At 42.5% G+C, this 21,484-nt stretch overlaps 1 pseudogene; it reads left to right on the top strand.

The window, feature by feature from the left end:
* The window catches only part of LOC134485541 (polyubiquitin-B-like), a 583,854-nt pseudogene that overhangs the window by 410,216 nt on the left and 152,154 nt on the right, over positions 1 to 21,484 (top strand).

The following is a 21,484-nucleotide window of genomic DNA, read 5'->3' as shown; positions in this document are numbered from 1 at the left end:
TGCACACACTGCTACAAGAAGTTCGGCCACTCGAACAATCTGAGCACCAAAGAAGGTCAAATAAGGCTGGGGCCATACCTGGCCTGTGACCCTGTGACCAAATAAAATCCATTGACTTGGGCAAAGAAAGAGAGAGAGAGAGAGAGAGAGAGAGAGAGAGAGAGAGAGAGAGAGAATGACAAAGAAAAATATCAAGCTGTGCACAGGACTTAAACCCTAGCATTCAGAGATAGAGGGCAGGCACATCTCTGTAAGTCTGAAGGCAGCCTGGTCTACAAAGTGAGTTCCAGGACAGCCAGGGCTATACAGAAAACCCTGACTCAAAAACAAAACAAAATTCTGACAATTAGCTTTCCTGTGTAAAACCATTATGACTCTTTAGCATATCCAACAAAAATTCATGTATTGGTGGCAAGAAAAACACTGTTAACGATGAATACTCTATGCTGGTACAGAACACCAGACAAACCCACATTTGGAAAACAGCTTTGTAAGAAATATAGTAAGACACACATTTAAACAACTAACATTATTGGATTTTGTACTAAAAACTGAGATCTTACAAGTAAACTGTAGTGGTTTGGCTTGATGCTGCTTGTATATTATTGTTCATATTGGTTCCTCAAGAGGCGTTGCCCCCACCCCACAAGCAGAGCATCATGTACTTAGGTGATGCTATGTCAACCTTCTCTCCACTTTAATAGGTCAATAAAAGGTTAGAGCCTATGATTGGGTAGTGGATAGGAAAGGTGGGACTGGAGGCTCAGGAGGGGGTGGCAGGTAGAAGGAGAAAAAGAATGAAGGAAGAGGAGTGAAGGAAGCCACTATGCACCAGAATCCTGTGGCTGGGAGAAACCAGAAGTAATAAGGAGTCTTAGAATTGGGAAATAAGTTAGTATTGTATTAGATATGCCCAATCTAGGCATATAACTTATTATTAAAATATTTGGATTGTGTGTCTTTTACATGGGCTGTTAGTGTTGGAAATTTTAGTAACAAATTGACAAAGCCATGTCTGGTTAAGAACCAAAGTAACCCGATACGGAAATCCACCCCCATCCACTGAATATTAACAACTAGGGCTTCACTCTAAAGCTGCTTCAGGGTGGAAATTAAGCATAAATCTAAAGGGTTTAGAGAGAGCTAACTGAGATGCTCCCTGCCCAAGCCCCAAGCAAACCTAGGCAACCAGAGGTACCACACCAGCCCTGAGCTGGGACACAAGGTGGTGCCAATGTCACAACATAGTTGGGGTTTCCTGAATCTGAGAGAAAAAAAAGGACAGGAAGTCAAGGTTGCCTGAGATGAGGCCTTCACAACTGAAAATTAGCAACTGAAAACACAGCAGGTATCTTTCCAAAGCTTTCACACAGATAACAATGTGCTGATCTAGGCAGCTCTCTCCCAAGTCAACCTTCCTGTGCACACTTTGATTTCCAACATCCCTCCACTTCTAAACAGGGCACAGGACACAGGTAGCAAGACCAGGTATCTCAACTGCTTACACTGCAGGCTGTGTAAAATCAATACACAGGCTGAAGGCTATACAGGACAGTCAAAAGACCTAAAGGGCTCAAAACACAAAAGCCAAGGATCTTTGTACAGTCAGCCACTCACTACTAGTGAAAGAACCCGAAAGGACCTTAATGTGCTAAATCAAACACCATAATGAAACAAAGATAATAGAAACTTCAGACCAAATATAAGAATTAAAATAGTACCACAGCAATCTTTTCCTCCTTCACTTTTTCCTACATAAGGTGCGATAGAGAAATGAGGAGTTTCTTAAGTAGTGAATATAAAAAGCAGTGATTTTGTTTTTAACATTCTTAGCTTCTCAGAGTATGTATGACCAAAGTCTAAGAAATTAAATTTGCCAAGGTATGTTGAAGAAAATTTTTGCATTTTCAACAGGATAACACTAAAAGCTGTACCAGAATCCACTCTGACATAACACTTTACCAGCAAAACTTGTAATTATAAACAGTGTGATCTGCTCTCGTTAAGCAAATATCTTGATTTATTAGTATTTAACTTTAACTCAACGAAAAGATAAAATAGTTAGATTCAGTCATCACAGAGACAACAACAGTACAATTAATACAGTAATGAAAATGTAACTCTACCTTATGTCTATATAACAAGGAACTATAGTAAGGACTAAAGAGGGCTAATATTGCAAATACCTTAAGAGGCATGGATCTGGGCAGGAGAGAGAGCTCAGTGGATAAGAGGTCCTGAGTTCAATTCCCAACAACCACACAGTGGCTCACAACCATCTGTAATGGTATCTGATGCTCTATCCTGATGTGTCTGAAGACAGCTACAGTGTACTCATGTTAATTGATTAATTAATTAGCCATGGACCCAGAGAAACAAGGTGAAATCATCTAAACCAGTATGAAGACAACCAGGCAATCAAGCACAGTGATATATGAAGAGATCTTAAATGACAAATATGTATCTGTCAACTGCACAGGTTAAAAAAAATGACACTGACATACATATTGACAGCACTTTGCTGTCAATTGTGGGCAAACATACACAACTATGACCATCAAGAAGACTCAAAATTAAGAAAAATTTGGGTAGTAATACTCAATAAAGAAAGACAAGTGCTAAAATGATCAGGAATAAATCTAGATTGGGTAAATGAAAGCTCAGAAAGAAATTATTTGGAATAAAAAAAGAAAATAAAATTAATTAAATAAATAAATAATTGGGGGCCAGAAACAGATGGAACAATCTCACTGGGCAAAAAAAAAGTAGGTGAGTAGGTGTCTTACAGTTTTATTGCTGTGAAGAGACACTGTTAATGAGTCAAATTTGATAAGGAAAACTGACATTGGGCTGGCTTACACTCTCAGAAGTTTAGTCCATTATCACCATGGCGGGAAGCACAGCAGCATTTAGGGAGGCATCGTGCTGGATAAGGAGCTGAGAGTTCTACATCTTCATCTGAAGGCAGGAGCAGGAGACTGTTTCGACACTGGTCATAGCTTGAATATAAAGACTTCACAGCCCACTTTCCCATTGACCCACTTCCTCCAACATGGCCACACATACTCCAACAAGGCCCCACCTCCTAATAGTGCAACTCCTTATACGACAAGGATTCAAGCATATGAGCCTATGGTGGTCATTCCTATTCAAATCACCACAGCAGATAAGTCTTCAGAAAGGGAGTTCATAGCTAAAAGTATATAAAAATTAAAATTTCCAGATATCTTCACCAACCCACAGGGAAAACTACTCATTCATTCCAGAGACTAGACCCAGGAAGAGTAGATAGAGCTGGTAGAAAAGGCAACCAACACAAAGGAGTAACTCGGTGATACCCTTTCTAGACTGACAATTATGGCCCTTTCCTGACCTTCTTTTAAAAATCTAAAAATATTCTCTGCTATGAATATACCCTTTCACAAGCAAGAAAAAACAGATCTTTCTCTAGGAAAACACAAGCATGTTCCCCAAAGGACCTCAGGGCCAACCCCAAACCTGAGTTCCTGCATGAAGACCCTGAGAGATGAAGTGAAGCCTGGGTTACTTGTACAGATTCCAAGGTGTTAGAAGCGCCAAAGCTGTGATTTCTGCCAGGGAGAGTTACTTACATGGGATAGAACCAGCCTGGAACAGATATATTTTACAAGCAGAAAGATGGAGGGATGGTGCCATATAAGCCTCTGATATCAGATATTAAGCTAGAGCCCTGGATCTCAACCTTCCTAATGCTGTGACCCTTCAATACAATTCCTTGTGTTGTGGTGAACCCCAACCATAAAATTATATTTGTGGCTACTTCATAACTGTAATTTTGCTACTGTCATGAATCATAATGTAAATATATGTTTACAGATGGACTTAGGGAGCCACTGTAAATGGGCCATGACCCACAGGTGGGAAGTCTGACCTAGGGGACTTGATGTTTACATGCTGCCTTATCAGTCTTGCTTGGTCCAGCGTTTTCTGACTATGCCCCCATTCCTCCTTTTAGGAAATAGTAATATATATCTTTTCCATTGTATGTTGAAATTAATTCACTTTTCAAATTCACAGGGTTTTATCGAGACTGTGGGAGACCATGGGGACTTCTGAAGTAGGATTAAATATACTTTGTATTATAACAATGGCCTTTGGAGCCTGAGAGGGAAATGTGGTGGTTTGAATGAGAATATCTCCCATAGGCTCAAATGTCTGAACCCTGGTGGTGACTTTACAGGCTATACCTTGCTAGGGGCTAGCTCTGAGGCTAGTATATATTGACTAGCCCCAATTCCTGTTCACTCTCTCTGCTTCATATTTGGGGTTTAACATGTGCTCTCTCAGCGCCCTGCCATGATGGTCTCATGGAAGCCCAACCAAAATAAACTCTTCCATAAACTGATTTGGTCATGGTATTTCATTATAGCAACAGAAAATCAAATAAGTCTGGCTATAAGTAGTAGAAGATTAAAACAATTTTTTTCTTAATCTTAAAAAGTTCATGATAATTGGGCACAAAACCAGTAAAAAGCACTCAACATCTCTAACCATTAATATAGATAGCAATTCCCCTAAATATTGCTGTGTCCCATCTTCTTGCTTAACAGAACAAACAGGTTTCTCCAGCTTCTGGAACAAGGCGGCCAGGTGCTCATCCTACAACCAAGAAAAGACATTCCAATAAACAGCAGGTACAGCTCCCTGCCACAAAAATAACTTTAAATTACCAATACACTTACAAATACAATTTCATGTATTTTACACTGTTTTGATTAGTTTGCTTCTTTTTCTCCATCTTTATTAACTTGAGTATTTCTGATTTACATTTCAATTGTTATTCCCTTTCCCAGTTTCCAGGACAAAATCCCCCTAACCCCTCCCCCTCACTTTCATTATGGGTGTTCCCCTCCCCATCCTCCCCCCATTACGACCCTCCCTCCAAAAATCACATTCACTGGGGAATCAGCCTTGTCAGGACCAAGGACTTCCCCTTCCACTGGTGCTACCTATGCAGTTGGAGCACAGAGTCAGTCCATGTATACTCTTTGGGTACTGGCTTAGTCCCTGGAAGCTCTGTTGGTTGGCATTGTTGTTCATATGGGATCTCAAGCCCCTTCAAGCTTTTAAAGTCTTTTCTAAGATTTCTTCAATGGGGATTCCATTCTCAGTTCAGTGGTTTGCTGCTGGCATTCGCCTATGTATTTGCTGTATTCTGGGTTTGTCTCTCAGCAGAGATCTACATTCGGTTCCTGTCAGCTTGCACTTCTTTGCTTCATCCATCTTATCTAGTTTGGTGGCTGTGTATGTATGGGCCACATGTGGGGCAGGCTTTGAATGGGTGTTCCTTCTGCCTCTGTTCTACATTTTGCCTCCCTATTCCCTCCCAAGGGTATACTTATTCCCCTTTTAAGAAGGAATGATGCGGCCCAGGAGCGGCAGGACCCCTGCCTGAGACACCTCAGGAACCTGAGGGAAACAGACCGGATAAACAGTTCTCTGCACCCAAATCCCATGGGAGGGAGAGCTAAACCCTCAGAGAGGCAGACACGCCTGGGAAACCAGAAGAGACTGCACTCTGCATACACATCTCGGACGCCAGAGGAAAACACCAAAGGCCATCTGGAACCCTGGTGCACTGAAGCTCCCGGAAGGAGCGGCGCATATCTTCCTGGTTGCTGCCACCGCAGAGAGCCCGTGGGCAGCACCCCACGAGCGAACTTGACCCTTGGGACCACAGGTAAGACCAAACTTTCTGCTGCAAGAAAGCTGCCTGGTGAACTCAAGACACAGGCCCACAGGAACAGCTGAAGACCTGTAGAGAGGAAAAACTACACGCCCGAAAGCAGAATACTCTGTCCCCATAACTGACTGAAAGAGAGGAAAACAGGTCTACAGCACTCCACACACAGGCTTATAGGACAGTCTAGCCAGTGTCAGAAATAGCAGAACAAAGTAACACTAGAGATAATCTGATGGCGAGAGGCAAGCGCAGGAACCCAAGCAACAGAAACCAAGACTACATGGCATCATCAGAGCCCAATTCTCCTACCAAAACAAACATGGCATATCCAAACACACCAGAAAAGCAAGATCTAGTTTCAAAATCATATTTGATCATGATGCTGGAAGACTTCAAGAAAGACATGAAGAACTCACTTAGGGAAACACAGGAAAACATTAATAAACAAGTAGAAGCCTACAGAGAGGAATCGCAAAAATCCCTGAAAGAATTCCAGGAAAACACAATCAAACAGTTGAAGGAATTAAAAATGGAAATAGAAGCAATCAAGAAAGAACACATGGAAACAACCCTGGATATAGAAAACCAAAAGAAGAGACAAGGAGCTGTAGATACAAGCCTCACCAACAGAATACAAGAGATGGAAGAGAGAATCAAAGGTGCAGAAGATTCCATAGAAATCATTGACTCAACTGTCAAAGATAACGTAAAGCGGAAAAAGCTACTGGTCCAAAGCATACAGGAAATCCAGGACTCAATGAGAAGATCAAACCTAAGGATAATAGGTATAGAAGAGAGTGAAGACTCCCAGCTCAAAGGACCAGTAAATATCTTCAACAAAATCATAGAAGAAAACTTCCCTAACCTAAAAAAAAGAGATACCCATAGGCATACAAGAAGCCTACAGAACTCCAAATAGATTGGACCAGAAAAGAAACACCTCCCGTCACATAATAGTCAAAACACCAAACGCACAAAATAAAGAAAGAATATTAAAAGCAGTAAGGGAAAAAGGTCAAGTAACATTTAAGGCAGACCTATCAGAATCACACCAGACTTCTCGCCAGAAACTATGAAGTCCAGAAGATCCTGGACTGATGTCATACAGACCCTAAGAGAACAAAAATGCCAGCCCAGGTTACTGTATCCTGCAAAACTCTCAATTAACATAGATGGAGAAAACAAAATATTCCATGACAAAACCAAATTTACACAATATCTTTCTACAAATCCAGCACTACAAAGGATAATAAATGGTAAAACCCAACATAAGGAGGCAAGCTATACCCTAGAAGAAGCAAGAAACTAATCGTCTTGGCAACAAAACAAAGAGAATTAAAGCACACAAACATAACCTCACATCCAAATATGAATATAACGGGGAGCAATAATCACTATTCCTTAATATCTCTCAACATCAATGGCCTCAACTCCCCAATAAAAAGACATAGATTAACAAACTGGATATGCAACGAGGACCCTGCATTCTGCTGCCTACAGGAAACACACCTTAGAGACAAAGACAGACATTACCTCAGAGTGAAAGGCTGGAAAACAATTTTCCAAGCAAATGGTCAGAAGAAGCAAGCTGGAGTAGCCATTCTAATATCAAATAAAATCAATTTTCAAGTAAAAGTCATCAAAAAAGATAAGGAAGGACACTTCATATTCATCAAAGGAAAAATCCACCAAGATGAACTCTCAATCCTAGATATCTATGCCCCAAATACAAGGGCACCTACATATGTGAAAGAAACCTTACTAAAGCTCAAAACACCCATTGCACCTCACACAAAAATAGTGGGAGATTTCAACACCCCACTCTCATCAATGGACAGATCATGGAAACAGAAATTAAACAGAGATGTAGACAGACTAAGAGAAGTCATGAGCCAAATGGACTTAACGGATATTTATAGAACATTCTATCCTAAAGCAAAAGGATATACCTTCTTCTCAGCTCCTCATGGTACTTTCTCCAAAATTGACCATATAATTGGTCAAAAAACGGGCCTCAACAGGTACAGAAAGATAGAAATAATCCCATGCGTGCTATCGGACCACCACGGCCTAAAACTGGTCTTCAACAAAAATCAAGGAAGAATGCCCACATATACTTGGAAATTGAACAATGCTCTATTCAATGATAACCTGGTCAAGGAAGAAATAAAGAAAGAAATTAAAAACTTTTTAGAATTTAAGGAAAATGAAGGTACAACATACCCAAACTTATGGGACACAATGAAAGCTCTGCTAAGAGGAAAACTCATAGCGCTGAGTGTCTGCAGAAAGAAACAGGAAAGACCATATGTCAGCAGCTTGACAGCACACCTAAAAGCTCTAGAACAAAAAGAAGCAAATACACCCAGGAGGAATAGAAGGCAGGAAATAATCAAACTCAGAGCTGAAATCAACCAAGTAGAAACAGAAAGGACCATAGAAAGAATCAACAGAACCAAAAGTTTGTTCTTTGAGAAAATCAACAAGATAGATAAACCCTTAGCCAGACTAACGAGAGGACACAGAGAGTGCGTCCAAATTAACAAAATCAGAAATGAAAAGGGAGACATAACAACAGATTCAGAGGAAATTCAAAAAATCATCAGATCTTACTATAAAAGCCTATATTCAACAAAACTTGAAAATCTTCAGGAAATGGACAATTTCCTAGAAAGATACCAGGTACCGAAGTTAAATCAGGACCAGATAAACCAGTTAAACAACCCCATAACTCCTAAGGAAATAGAAGCACTCATTAAAGGTCTCCCAACCAAAAAGAGCCTAGGTCCAGACGGGTTTAGTGCAGAATTCTATCAAACCTTCATAGAACACCTCATACCAATATTATCCAAACTATTCCACAAAATTGAAACAGATGGATCACTACCGAATACCTTCTAAAAAGCCACAATTACTCTTATACCTAAACCACACAAAGACACAACAAAGAAAGAGAACTTCAGACCAATTTCCCTTATGAATATCGACGCAAAAATACTCAACAAAATTCTGGCAAACCGAATCCAAGAGCACATCAAAACAATCATCCACCATGACCAAGTAGGCTTCATCCCAGGCATGCAGGGATGGTTTAATATACGGAAAACCATCAACGTGATCCATTATATAAACAAACTGAAAGAACAAAACCACATGATCATTTCATTAGACGCTGAGAAAGCATTTGACAAAATTCAACACCCCTTCATGATAAAAGTCCTGGAAAGAATAGGAATTCAAGGCCCATACCTGAACATAGTAAAAGTCATATACAGCAAACCAGTTCCTAACATTAAACTAAATGGAGAGAAACTTGAAGCAATCCCACTAAAATTAGGGACTAGACAAGGCTGCCCACTCTCTCCCTACTTATTCAATATAGTTCTTGAAGTTCTAGTCAGAGCAATCAGACAACAAAAGGAGGTCAAGGGGATACAGATCGGAAAAGGAGAAGTCAAAATATCACTATTTGCAGATGATATGATAGTATATTTAAGTGATCCCAAAAGTTCCACCAGAGAACTACTAAAGCTGATAAACAACTTCAGCAAAGTGGTTGGGTATAAAATTAACTCAAATAAATCAGTTGCCTTCTTCTATACAAAAGAGAAACAAGCCGAGAAAGAAATTAGGGAAACGACACCCTTCATAATAGACCCAAATAATATAAAGTACCTCGGTGTGACTTTAACCAAGCAAGTAAAAGATCTGTACAATAAGAACTTCAAGACACTGAAGAAGGAAATTGAAGAAGACCTCAGAAGATGGAAAGATCTCCCATGCTCATGGATAGGCAGAATTAATATAGTAAAAATGGCCATTTTACCAAAAGCGATCTACAGATTCAATGGAATCCCCATCAAAATACCAATCCAATTCTTCAAAGAGTTAGACAGAACAATTTGCAAATTCATCTGGAATAACAAAAAACCCAGGATAGCTAAAGCTATCCTCAACAATAAAAGGACTTCAGGGGGAATCACTATCCCTGAACTCAAGCAGTATTACAGAGCAATAGTGATAAAAACTGCATGTTATTGGTACAGAGACAGACAGATAGACCAATGGAATAGAATTGAAGACCCAGAAATGAACCTACACACCTATGGTCACTTGATTTTTGACAAAGGAGCCAAAACCATCCAATGGAAAAAAGATAGCATTTTCAGCAAATGGTGCTGGTTCAACTGGAGGTCAACATGTAGAAGAATGCAGATTGATCCATGCTTATCACCCTGTACAAAGCTTAAGTCCAAGTGGATCAAGGACCTCCACACCAAACCAGATACACTCAAACTAATAGAAGAAAAACTAGGGAAGCATCTGGAACACATGGGCACTGGAAAAAATTTCCTGAACAAAACACCAATGGCTTACGCTCTAAGATCAAGAATCGACAAATGGGATCTCATAAAACTGCAAAGCTTCTGTAAGGCAAAGGACACTGTGGTTAGGACAAAACGGCAACCAACATATTGGGAAAAGATCTTTACCAATCCTACAACAGATAGAGGCCTTATATCCAAAATATACAAAGAACTGAAGAAGATAGACCGCAGGGAAACAAATAACCCTATTAAAAAATGGGGCTCAGAGCTAAACAAAGAATTCACAGCTGAGGAATGCCGAATGGCTGAGAAACACCTAAAGAAATGTTCAACATCTTTAGTCATAAGGGAAATGCAAATCAAAACAACCCTGAGATTTCACCTCACACCAGTAAGAATGGCTAAGATCAAAAACTCGGTGACAGCAAATGCTGGCGAGGATGTGGAGAAAGAGGAACACTCCTCCATTGTTGGTGGGATTGCAACTGGTACAACCATTCTGGAAATCAGTCTGGAGGATCATCAGAAAATTGGACATTGAACTGCCTGAGGATCCAGCTATACCTCTCTTGGGCATATACCCAAAAGATGCCTCAACATATAAAAAAGACACGTGCTCCACTATGTTCATTGCAGCCTTAGTTATAATAGCCAGAAGCTGGAAAGAACCCAGATGCCCTTCAACAGAGGAATGGATACAGAAAATGTGGTACATCTACACAATGGAATATTACTCAGCTATCAAAAACAACGAGTTTATGAAATTTGTAGGCAAATGGTTGGAACTGGAAAACATCATCCTGAGTGAGCTAACCCAATCACAGAAAGACATACATGGTATGCACTCACTGATAAGTGGCTATTAGCCCAAATGCTTGAATTACCCTAGATGCCTAGAACAAATGAAACTCAAGACGGATGATCAAAACGTGAATGCTTCACTCCTTCTCTAAAAGGGGAACAAGAATACCCTTGGCAGGGAAGAGAGAGGCAAAGATTAAAACAGAGACTGAAGGAACACTCATTCAGAGCCTGCCCCACATGTGGCCCATACATATACAGCCACCCAATTAGACAAGAGGGATGAAGCAAAGAAGTGCAGACCGACAGGAGCCGGATGTAGATCGCTCCTGAGAGACACAGCCAGAATACAGCAAATACAGAGGCGAATACCAGCAGCAAACCACTGAACTGAGAATAGAACCCCCGTTGAAGGAATCAGAGAAAGAACTGGGAGAGCTTGAAGGGGATCGAGACCCCATATGTACAACAATGCCAAGCAACCAGAGCTTCCAGGGACTAAGCCACTAACTAAAGACTATACATGGACTGACCCTGGACTCTGACCTCATAGGTAGCAATGAATATCCTAGTAAGAGCACCAGTGGAAGGGGAAGCCCTGGGTCCTGCTAAGACTGAACCCCCAGTGAATTAGAATGGTGGGGGGAGGGCGGCAGTGAGGGGAGGGTTGGGAGGGGAACACCCATAAGGAAGGGGAATGGGGATGGGGATGTTTGCCCGGATACCGGAAAAGGGAATAACACTCGAAATGTATATAAGAAATACTCAAGTTAAGAAAAAAAAAAAAAGAACGAATGATGCATTCGTATTTTGGTCATCCTTCTTGGGTTTCTTGTGTTCTGTGCATCTAGGGTAATTCAAGCACTTGGGCTAATGTCCACTTATCAATGAGTGCATACCATGTGTGTTTTTCTGTGATTGGCTTACCTCACTCAGGATGATATTTTCCAGTTCCATCCATTTGCCTATGAATTTCATAAAGTCATTGTTTTTAATAGCTGAGTAATATTTCATTGTGTAGATGTACCACTTTTTTTGTATCCATTCCTCTGTTGAAGGGCATCTGGGTTCTTTCCACCTTCTGGCTATTATAAATAAGGCTGCTTTGAACAGAGTGGAGCAAGTGTCTTTGTTATATGTTAGAGTATCTTTTGTGTATCTGCCCAAGAGAGGTAGAGCTGGGTCCACAGGTAGTTCAATGTCTAATTTTATGAGGAACCTCCAGACTGATTTCCAGAATGGTTGTACCAGTCTGCAATCCCAACGACAATGGAGGAGTGTTCCTCTTTCTCCCCATTCTCGCCAGCATCTGCTGTCACCTGAGTTTTTGATCTTAGCCAGGCACTGGTGTGAGGTGGAATCTCAGGGTTGTTTTGATTTGCATTTCCCTTATGACTAAAGATGTTGAACATTTCTTTAGGTGTTTCTCAGTCATTTTGCATTCCTCAGTTGTGAATTCTTTGTTTAGGTCTGAGCCCTATTTTTTAATACGGATATTTGTCTCCCTGCAGTCTAATTTCATGAGTTCTTTGTATACTTTGGATATAAGCCCTCTATTGGTTGTAGGATTAGTAAAGATCTTTTCCCAATCTGTTGGTTGCCATTTTGTCCTTACAACTGTGTTCTTTGCCTTATAGAAGCTTTGAAGATTTATGAGATCCCATTTGTTGATTCTTGATCTTAGAGCATAAGCTATTGGTGTTTTGTTCAGGAAATTTTCTCCAGTGCCTATGTGTTCGAGATTTTTCCCCACTTCTTCTTCTATAAGTTGGAGTGTATCTGGTTTGATGCGGCGGCCCTTGATGCACTTGGACTTAAGCTTTGTACAGATTGATAAGAATGGACAGATCTGAATTCTTCTACATGCTTACCTCCATTTGAACCAGCACCATTTTCTGAAAATGCTATCTTTTTTCCTTGGCTCCTCTGTCAAAACTTAAGTGACCATAGCTGTGTGGGTTCATTTCTGGGTCTTCAATTTTATTCCACTGGTCTATCTGTCTGTCTCTACACCAATACCATACAGTTTTTATCACTATTGCTCTGTAACACTGCTTGAGTTCAGGGATAGTGATTTCCCCGGAAGTCTTTTTATTGTTGAGGATAGTTTTAGCTACCCTGGGCTTTTTTGTTATTCCGGACGAATTAGCAAGTTGTTCTTTCTAACTCTATGAAGAATTGGCTTGGAATTTTGATGGGGATTGCACTGAATCTGAAGCAGTCATTACAAGTCTCCCAACCAAAAAGAGCCCAGGTCCAGATTGGTTCAGTGCAGAATTCTATCAGACCTTCATAGAAGACCTCATACCAATACTATCCAAACTATTCCATGAAATTGAAACAGGTGGAGTACTCCCTAATTCCTTCTATGAAGCCACAATTACTCTTATTCCTAAACCATACAAAGACCCAACAAAGAAAGAGAACTTCAGACCAATTTCCCTTATGAATATCAACAGAAAATACTCAATAAATTTCTTGCAAACCGAATACAGGAGCATATCAAAACAATCACCCATCATCATCAAGTAGGCTTCATCCCAGGGATGCAGGGATGGTTTAACACACAGAAAACCATCAACGTAATCCACTATATAAACAAACTGAAAGATAAAAACCACATGATCATTTCAGTAGAGGCTGAGAAAGACTTTGAAAAAATACAACACCTCTTCCTGATAAAGTTCCTGGAAAGAACAGGAATTCAAGGCCCATACCTAAAGATAGTAAAAGCCATATACAGCAAACCAGTAGCTAGTATTAAACTAAACGGAGAGCAACTTGGAGCAATCCCACTAAAATCGGGGACTAGACAAGGCTGCCCACTCTCTCCCTACCTATTCAATATAGTTCTTGAGAGTTCAATATAGTTCCAGAGCAATCAGACAACAAAAGGAGATCAAAGGGATACAGATTGGAAAGGAAGAAGTCAAAATATCACGATTTGCAGACAATATGATTGTATACTTAAGTGATCCCAAAAGTTCCACCAGAGAACTGCAAAAGCCACTTAGGCCTGGTCTACAAATTGAGTTTCACAAGGTGAAAGCAACGTGTTCCCTTGATTCAGCACAATTTCTGTGTCCACCTCCTCCACAAAATATGACCAGAGTCTCTAGAAGTGTAGGGACAGACACCAAAAGCACGCAGGATGCTGTTAAGAGGTACAAGTCGCCCCCACCCTAATTTCCCTTTGTCTCTCTACTAACCCTACGAGTTCCTGATGAAAGTGGCCAGAGAGTCTCCTGAGAAGCTCTCCAGATGCTTTTGCTGCAGGTGTCCTCAAGGTCAATTTTCAAAATGACTGCTTTTTCCAAGGTTTTTCCCAAGGTACACTACTGGGGACAGCTGTTATCACTAATACATGGCTAGGATTTTAACATCCTAGTGTTTTCATACCAGCCCTAAGAAGGTCCCATCCCTCATCTTCAATTCAGAGTTGGTTCAGTTCCAGAAAATCTTAGACCCAACCCCTAGGCCCAGAGCAGCCAGGTCTCCCTATTCCTACCCTGACGCCATACCTCAGGCAGCCAGGTAGAGACAAAGTCGCTCATGCACAGAGCGACCCCCAGGCACCAGGGTAGGGTGCCCCGGTGCCCCAGCCCTCACTAACCTTACCTGTCTGGACCAGGATGGCCAAGGAGAAAACGAGGTAAAGGAGGAGAGCAGTGAGCCTAGCCACCATGGCTGGGAACAAGTACAGGGCCCCAGAGGAGGACAGCTATCCAAGGAGGGCCTGAGAGGTGGTTGGGGAGGAGGGGCCTGAGAGGAGGAGCCTATCACAGCTGCAGGACCCCACCAACAGCTAGAACCACTTGAACAGCTTGGCAGCAGTCTGCCAGTGGGACATGGGGGAGAGGGCAGAGGCGGGGCTAACACACACCCTTGGGTCGCCTGATCCAGAATGGGTGGTGTGTCTACTTGTTGCCCACAGAACCCTCCCCATCCTGCATTGCTATGGGAATGTCAGAAGCGGCCTGCGAGTATCAGAAGCCAGGGGGTGAGAAACAGCAGTGGAGATGGTGCTCAGAAATGGCCACCTGTGAGACCACCACACCCTGGCCCAGAGCTTGCGACCTTGGGCCGCACCTTCCTCCTCTACTTCAGTTCTCCCAGCTGCGAGGACCCCAGCACCTCAGCAGTGCTTGCTACTCCAGGTTGAAAGCTGCAACAAAATCCCTGCCCCAGACTAAAAGAACTGGTCTGTTTGTGTAGCTGCCTGGAACCAGGTAGAAGCTGAGGATCAGGGCAGGCAACAGGGAGGGTGAGCTCAGTCCAGAGTAAAAGCTGTAGGGAACAGTTCCCAAGGCTTGAGTTAGGGATGGCCTTAGTGAAGGGAAAGTTCACAGCTGCTCAATCTACTGAGACTAACAAGTGCGCTGCAGTCTTTCCCCATGAATCTCTCTCTCTGTAAATGGAGTCCTACTCCCTGGCGGTGAGAATGCAGATACTCTCTGCTGAGACAACCAAAAACCTACTGCAGCCTGGAATTGAAAGCTCCCAATATGAGCAGGGCTGCAGCCAGCTCTCAGGACAAAGAAACCCTGCTCAGGGTGGCAGCATGGAACCTGTCTATACCATCATGCTGCATAAGCTGCCCTGGGGCCACTTCAGAGCACCTCTCCTATTCCTATTCCTATGGGGCAGATACAACACATATACACATGCACAGGCAGGCAGGCAGGCAGGTATGCACAGACACACACAAACACACACACACACACACACACACACACACACACACACACACACACGCACACACACGCACACACACCCTAATGAAAACAACACTAAAAAGAAGAGAAATTTTCTGAGCCTTTAACAAAATCCTAATTCCCTGACTCAGCAAACCAAATCCTATATGCTTAAAGGGGAAGTTAAAACTTACTGAGAAGGGTGCTCTCTATTCAGAAAATAAGGTTCAAACAGCATCTGTCTCCAAACTACACAACAGAGCTGCGGGGGAACTCAAGTCCATCCACTACCGGAAGCCACGCATTTCCTACATTGAGCTTGTACTAGAAGGTCTCAGCCCCATGTCAACAGCTGCCCAGAGTAAGCCCACAGCTGCTGGATAAACCTCTGGGACAGCAGTGTTTCCTCTGAACATAAATAATAACAATTACATGTTTCTATGCTTCACACAGCTCACCAAACATTCTTTCTTAAGGGCTAGGCTTTCCCACACATGAACTTGTACACATGAACACACATAAATATTTTTTTAAATAAAATTTAAAAGTATTTTTCTCCTCTAAGACTTAAAAGCTTCCAATTGGAAAATCTCCCCCTGAATGTCTTTTTCATAAACATTCTAGCATTTAGATGTCAGTACTGACTACATTTGGCAGCTGATTAAACACCACAGATCATGTCCCTCTGGGTTATGCTGTTACCCTCAGTTCCCAGTGACTGGTTCCATTTCAGGCCTTTCTAAGCTCTTAAACAACCAAGCACAACCTTTGACACTGTGACACATTATCATCTACAAAGTTCACGCTTCAAGAACCATGACCGATTGCAAAAGAAAACTCTCTGAAGGTTTTAGATCAGTTTACATTTTTGTGCTGGGCCATAGCCCGCTCCTCAGGTTTCAGACAACTGTACATACACCCACTTTCCAACAACTGTGTGCTCTTCCTGGGCCAGGAAAATACAACCCCCAACAAAAGGCCACTCAAAAACACATCTGTAACACAAAATCCCTTTGAGGAAACTTTTGATTCGTACCTTTAAATCTCTTTAGATAGAACTCACACTGAATATTTTAGGAGATTGTTAGAAGAATTTGAAAGTTCTAACGTTTAAAAGAAATCCATGCCTTTGGCTTTAACAAAAACAAATACTCATCAAACTTCATCAAGCAGAAAAGGAGACAGGAGGCAAAAGCTTTTTAATGACACTTTCTGTTTTCAGTTTCTCTGTTTTCCAGCCCAGCTGTTCACTCCCCCACCCCCATCCTCCAGTTTGTTATGTTTTAAATCCTCTAAAGATTAGTAATGATGCTCTTAACTGTCTTCTGAGGAACAGACTAATGCAGGCACTCAAAACATAACATATACTAACAACAAATCCTGGCAATACGTTTGTAAATGAAAATCAGAGACCTGAGGGTGAAATAAGTTGCCTTAGCATGGCCAAGATTCAAACTTGACAACAACGGTCCTACCCTAACTATTACTCTATACTCTGTTAAACACAAAGTGTTTTCTTCCCTCCTGAACTATTTCTCTAAACAACTCCTGAACCTGCAGAAAATGTCCCAGCAGAACCAGAAGGTCCTCTTTGCTAGGCTAATGTTTTGGTCAATAAACGGACAGAAAAACTGTGAAGTTGAAATGCTGTGGAGAGAGGTGTGACTTCTGAAATGTCCTCCTGGCAGAGATCATTGAGCAGGGAGAGAGGGAGATAGGTGTGGGGGAGGATGAATCTAGGACCAGTTTCCCAGTCCATCAGGGTGGATGAAAAGTTGTTCCCTCTGGGCATTCCCCTGCCTTCTTCCTGCTACCTTTAGTGCTAGTGAGTCACAGAACCAGGTTAAGGTGGTTCAGGGGAGGTGAAGGCCACAGCTATGGGGACAAGAACCAGAACTAATAGCAGACACAGGTGTCTATACCATGTTCTCTCCCTAAGGCTCTTCAGCATGTTTCCCTAAGCCTGCACAGCTAACTACCACAGACAAAGCTAAATGGCTGTACCCTCCATCCTGCAATGCCTATGAAGCCTCGACATGGCTCACCTCTGAACTTGCAAACTGAAATTTTTATTACACTTGGGAGGAGAGCTGGCTGTATAATTCAGGCTGGCCTAGAATTCTCTATATGGCCCAGGCTACTCTTGAACCTACACAATCTTTCTGTCTCAGCCTGCCCTTGCCTGCCCTAGCCTGCCCCAGCCTGTTCCAGCCTGCCCGGTACAGGGATGGGCCCAGGTGAATGACCATATCTAGTTTGTCAACTCTGCTATATTTTCTTTAAACAAAACCTCAAATGCCCAGTTTTTCAATGCACTTGCCTTGAGCTTTAGAACTCACGTGGTCATCCAGTCCTACCACATACCTCCCTCCACTCAGGGGTGGCATGTACCAGAATTGGGGTAATTAGGAAGGATTTCTCCTTCCAAAGGAGCAACAGGAACATCTGGCTGTGAAAGCACTGGCCATGCCTCTGGATAGAACCTGGTGTTTCTGTTCCCAAGGTCTTTCCTGCCTGGAGTTAGGAAAGCTGCATCTGCCTGTGGAGGAGCTGGGGTTCTGGTGCCCATTGGATCCAAAAGCAATGCTGGGTCCTTGAAATCCAGGACCTCTACCTGTCCCACAGGTGGCCCCTGTTTGATTTGATGGACTGGAGAAGCCGATTCTGTTTCCCGGTAGGATGCCCAGTTACCAGGTGCTGGGTGTGGCAAAGGAGAAGCGTGATCAGAATCTGGAGACGTGGTGCCAACATCCACAAAGCTCGAATTAGCCTTTGATTTGAAAGACACATAAATACATCGATTCTGCTGTGGTCTTCCAGGGCCTTCCCCGGTTCAATTGGTGGGTATTCTACATCCTCTCCATTCTCCTTGTGATAATTGCAACTGTCCTCAGTACAGATCTCCAGGGCTGCAGCATGGTTGAAGGAGTGCTCCAGCGCTGAGGAGCAGGCTGTGGAATGGTCACCTCTGACCGTGGCTGGCCAGACATTGTCCAGGGCCAGCCTGCTGCTGATGTGAAAAGCCGACGCCCCAGGAATCCCCGGGTTGCTTAGTCTAAGAACAGAGGAAAGAGTGGATTGTAACCAGTCCATTCATCCTCCTTCAGAATTCATATTGAAATCAAAAGACTTTAACGATCAAAGTCAAACTTTCCATGCTATGCCAAACAGAAGCAAAGCTTCTAAGTAACTGAGATAAATACCGTACAGGAACTTTGTTATAAGCTGCCTTTTGTCTGGCATTGTGTATGGAACACTAAGCCATCAGGTTATATATCTGCTCCAGAAGCCCAAATCAAATATTCTGTCAAAAACCTGGCTGTCTTGAGATCAAACATGGAATGCAAGAATATTTTATGCTTTCTCGACGTGAATGGAAACTTAAATCAGACTCAAGCTTACTTAAGCTTAAAATTCCTAAAACACTTAAATAGTACTGATTTCTACAAGCCGAGCCTTCACCAGTGCTTATCAGTCATCACTGTGCTCTGCAAGATAGGGGTGGTAGCTGTGCTAGTTCTTAGTTAGGAAAAAGTTGGTTTTGAGAGGTTAGCTAATCTTCAGATCATAAAGCCAAAAGTTGGCAAAGCCCCGGCAAGAATTTCATGCTACCACGAAACTTTGTCTTCCAAACATCTCTGTGTACTCTGATTCACATGGACTAATATATTAATGATAGAGGATGATAGATCTATCAGTACTTTTTAATGACCAAGTCTAAAACAATTTTTGAGCAAAAGTTCAACATAGGTAAGATACAAATGTATTAATCAAAATGAGGCTCAGTATTTGGGAACAGATCTTCATTTTCTCTGTAGAGTAGACCATGAAACCCTGTTAGTTCCCAAGAATCTCTTTTCTTAGAGGAGTCTCACCAGATAGTCCCAGCTATCCTGAAACTTAAGATCTTCTGCTGGGATGTGGCACTACTCTTGCCAGCTCAGTCACCTACTATCTCAGTGTCAATGGTACGCTTGCTGTGAAGAGGACAGCCATGTGTAAGATGACTCCTAACCCTAAGAGAAAGCTCGGGTTAGGAAGGCTCTGGAAGGATGAAGGAACGCCCATTCATAGCCTGCCCCACATGTGGCCCATATGTATACACACACCGAACTAGATAAGATGGATGAAACAAAGAAGTGCAGGCTGACAGGAACTAGATGTAGATCTCTCCTGAGAGACACAGCCAGAATATGGCAAATGCATAGGTGAATGCCAGCAGCAAACCACTGAACCGAGAATGGGACCCCCATTGAAGGAATCAGAGAAAGGACTGAAAGAGCTTGAAGGGGCTTGAAACCCCATATGAACAACAATGCCAACCAACCAGAGCTTCAGGTGACTAAGTCACTACTCAAAGACTGGCCCTGGGCTCCAACCGCATAGGTAACAATGAATAGCCTAGTAAGGGCACCAGTGGAAGGGGAAGCCCTTCATCCTGCCAAGACTGAACCTCCAGTGATCGTGATTGTTGTGGGGAGGGTGGTAATGGGGGGAGGATGGGGAGGGGAAAACACATATAGAGTGGGAGGGGAAAGGTGTTAGGGGGATGTTGGCCTGGAAACCAGGAAAGGGAATAACAAGTGAAATGTAAATAAAAAATACCCAATTTAATAAAGATGGAGAAAAAAAATGACTCTGGAAAACGGGACCTAGCCAATGATATCAATCCTGTGTTTGCACGAAATACCAAAGCTCAAATTATTCCAGACTATGTAATTTCCTCAAAAGTCAACAATCAAGAATAAGAGGGAATGGCTAAAAAGAGGTATTAACATTCACTGAATCATATAACAAGATCTTTGTCCACTGGGGCAAGTATTCATCATTCTAGTCTAGGTTTCTACTGCAATAATGAAGAGAGTTGAGGTTTTCTTCAGTTCTCTACCTCTCTTTCATTCTGTGCACTGTCCACTAGCCACTACCTGTACCCAAGTGTATTCATGATACTCTGCTGTACTGGCTGGATTCTGCTACCCTGATGCAGACCTGAGAAGAGATTGCCTCAATCACACAGGCCTGAAGGCAAGTCTGGGGGAGGGGCGTCTTCTTGGTTAATGATTGGTGGGAGGAAGAGCAGTTCACTATGGGTGATACCACCATAGGGTACCATCTCTGGTTGTGTAAGAAATCAGGCTGAGTAAGACAGAGGAACCAAGCCAATAATAATGTTCCTCCATGGCTTCTGCTCCAGTTCCTGCCTCCTTCTAGGTTCCTGTCTTGCTTTAGTTCCTGCCTTGGCTCCCCTAATGAACTGTGTGACCCAGGACAGTAAACCAAATAAACCCTCTCCTCCCCAATCAGGTCAGTGTTCGTCCCTTCTGTGATTTGTTATATTCAGTTGCTAAGGTTTCTTTTCATTTTTTGAGACACAGTCTCATGTAGCTGATGATAACCTTGAGCTTCTATTCCTCCTGCCTGCACCTCCCAAACACTGGGATACCAGGTGTGATACTAAACCCTGTTTGTGTGGCACCAAGGTCAAAACTCTGGGCTTTGTGTCGTTCAAGGCAATGTTCTACCAGCAGAGCTTCAACTCTTGCCCTCAGTTGGTGCATATAGAAATTAGGGTTGCAAATAAAACACACCACAGGAGACAAAACTCCAGGCTGAAAAAATGACTTAGCAGGGAAAGCCACTTACCTACAAGAGCTTAGAGCTATACCCAGAATCCACGTGGTGGGGGAGAGCACAAACTCTGACAAACTGGATTCCGACCCAGACACCTCCCCACCAGCTGCCTCCAACCCCCAACTCCCACACAGTAATGTAATTTTAAAAACTGAAACCAATCAGTAAGAAGTGTCCCTGGAGCCCCAGCCCATCCCACAGCAGGGTATTGCAGCTGGGAAACCTCTCGAGTTTGGAAGTGGACTGCTTCAAAGCTTCAAAGAGTAAGAAAATACAAAACATGCAAGAGTGGAGCAAAATAAATGCCT

Source organism: Rattus norvegicus, chromosome 2 (genome assembly GCF_036323735.1).
Source record: "Rattus norvegicus strain BN/NHsdMcwi chromosome 2, GRCr8, whole genome shotgun sequence".
Lineage (NCBI taxonomy): Eukaryota > Metazoa > Chordata > Mammalia > Rodentia > Muridae > Rattus > Rattus norvegicus.
This window is presented reverse-complemented; position numbering and strand designations above follow the sequence as displayed.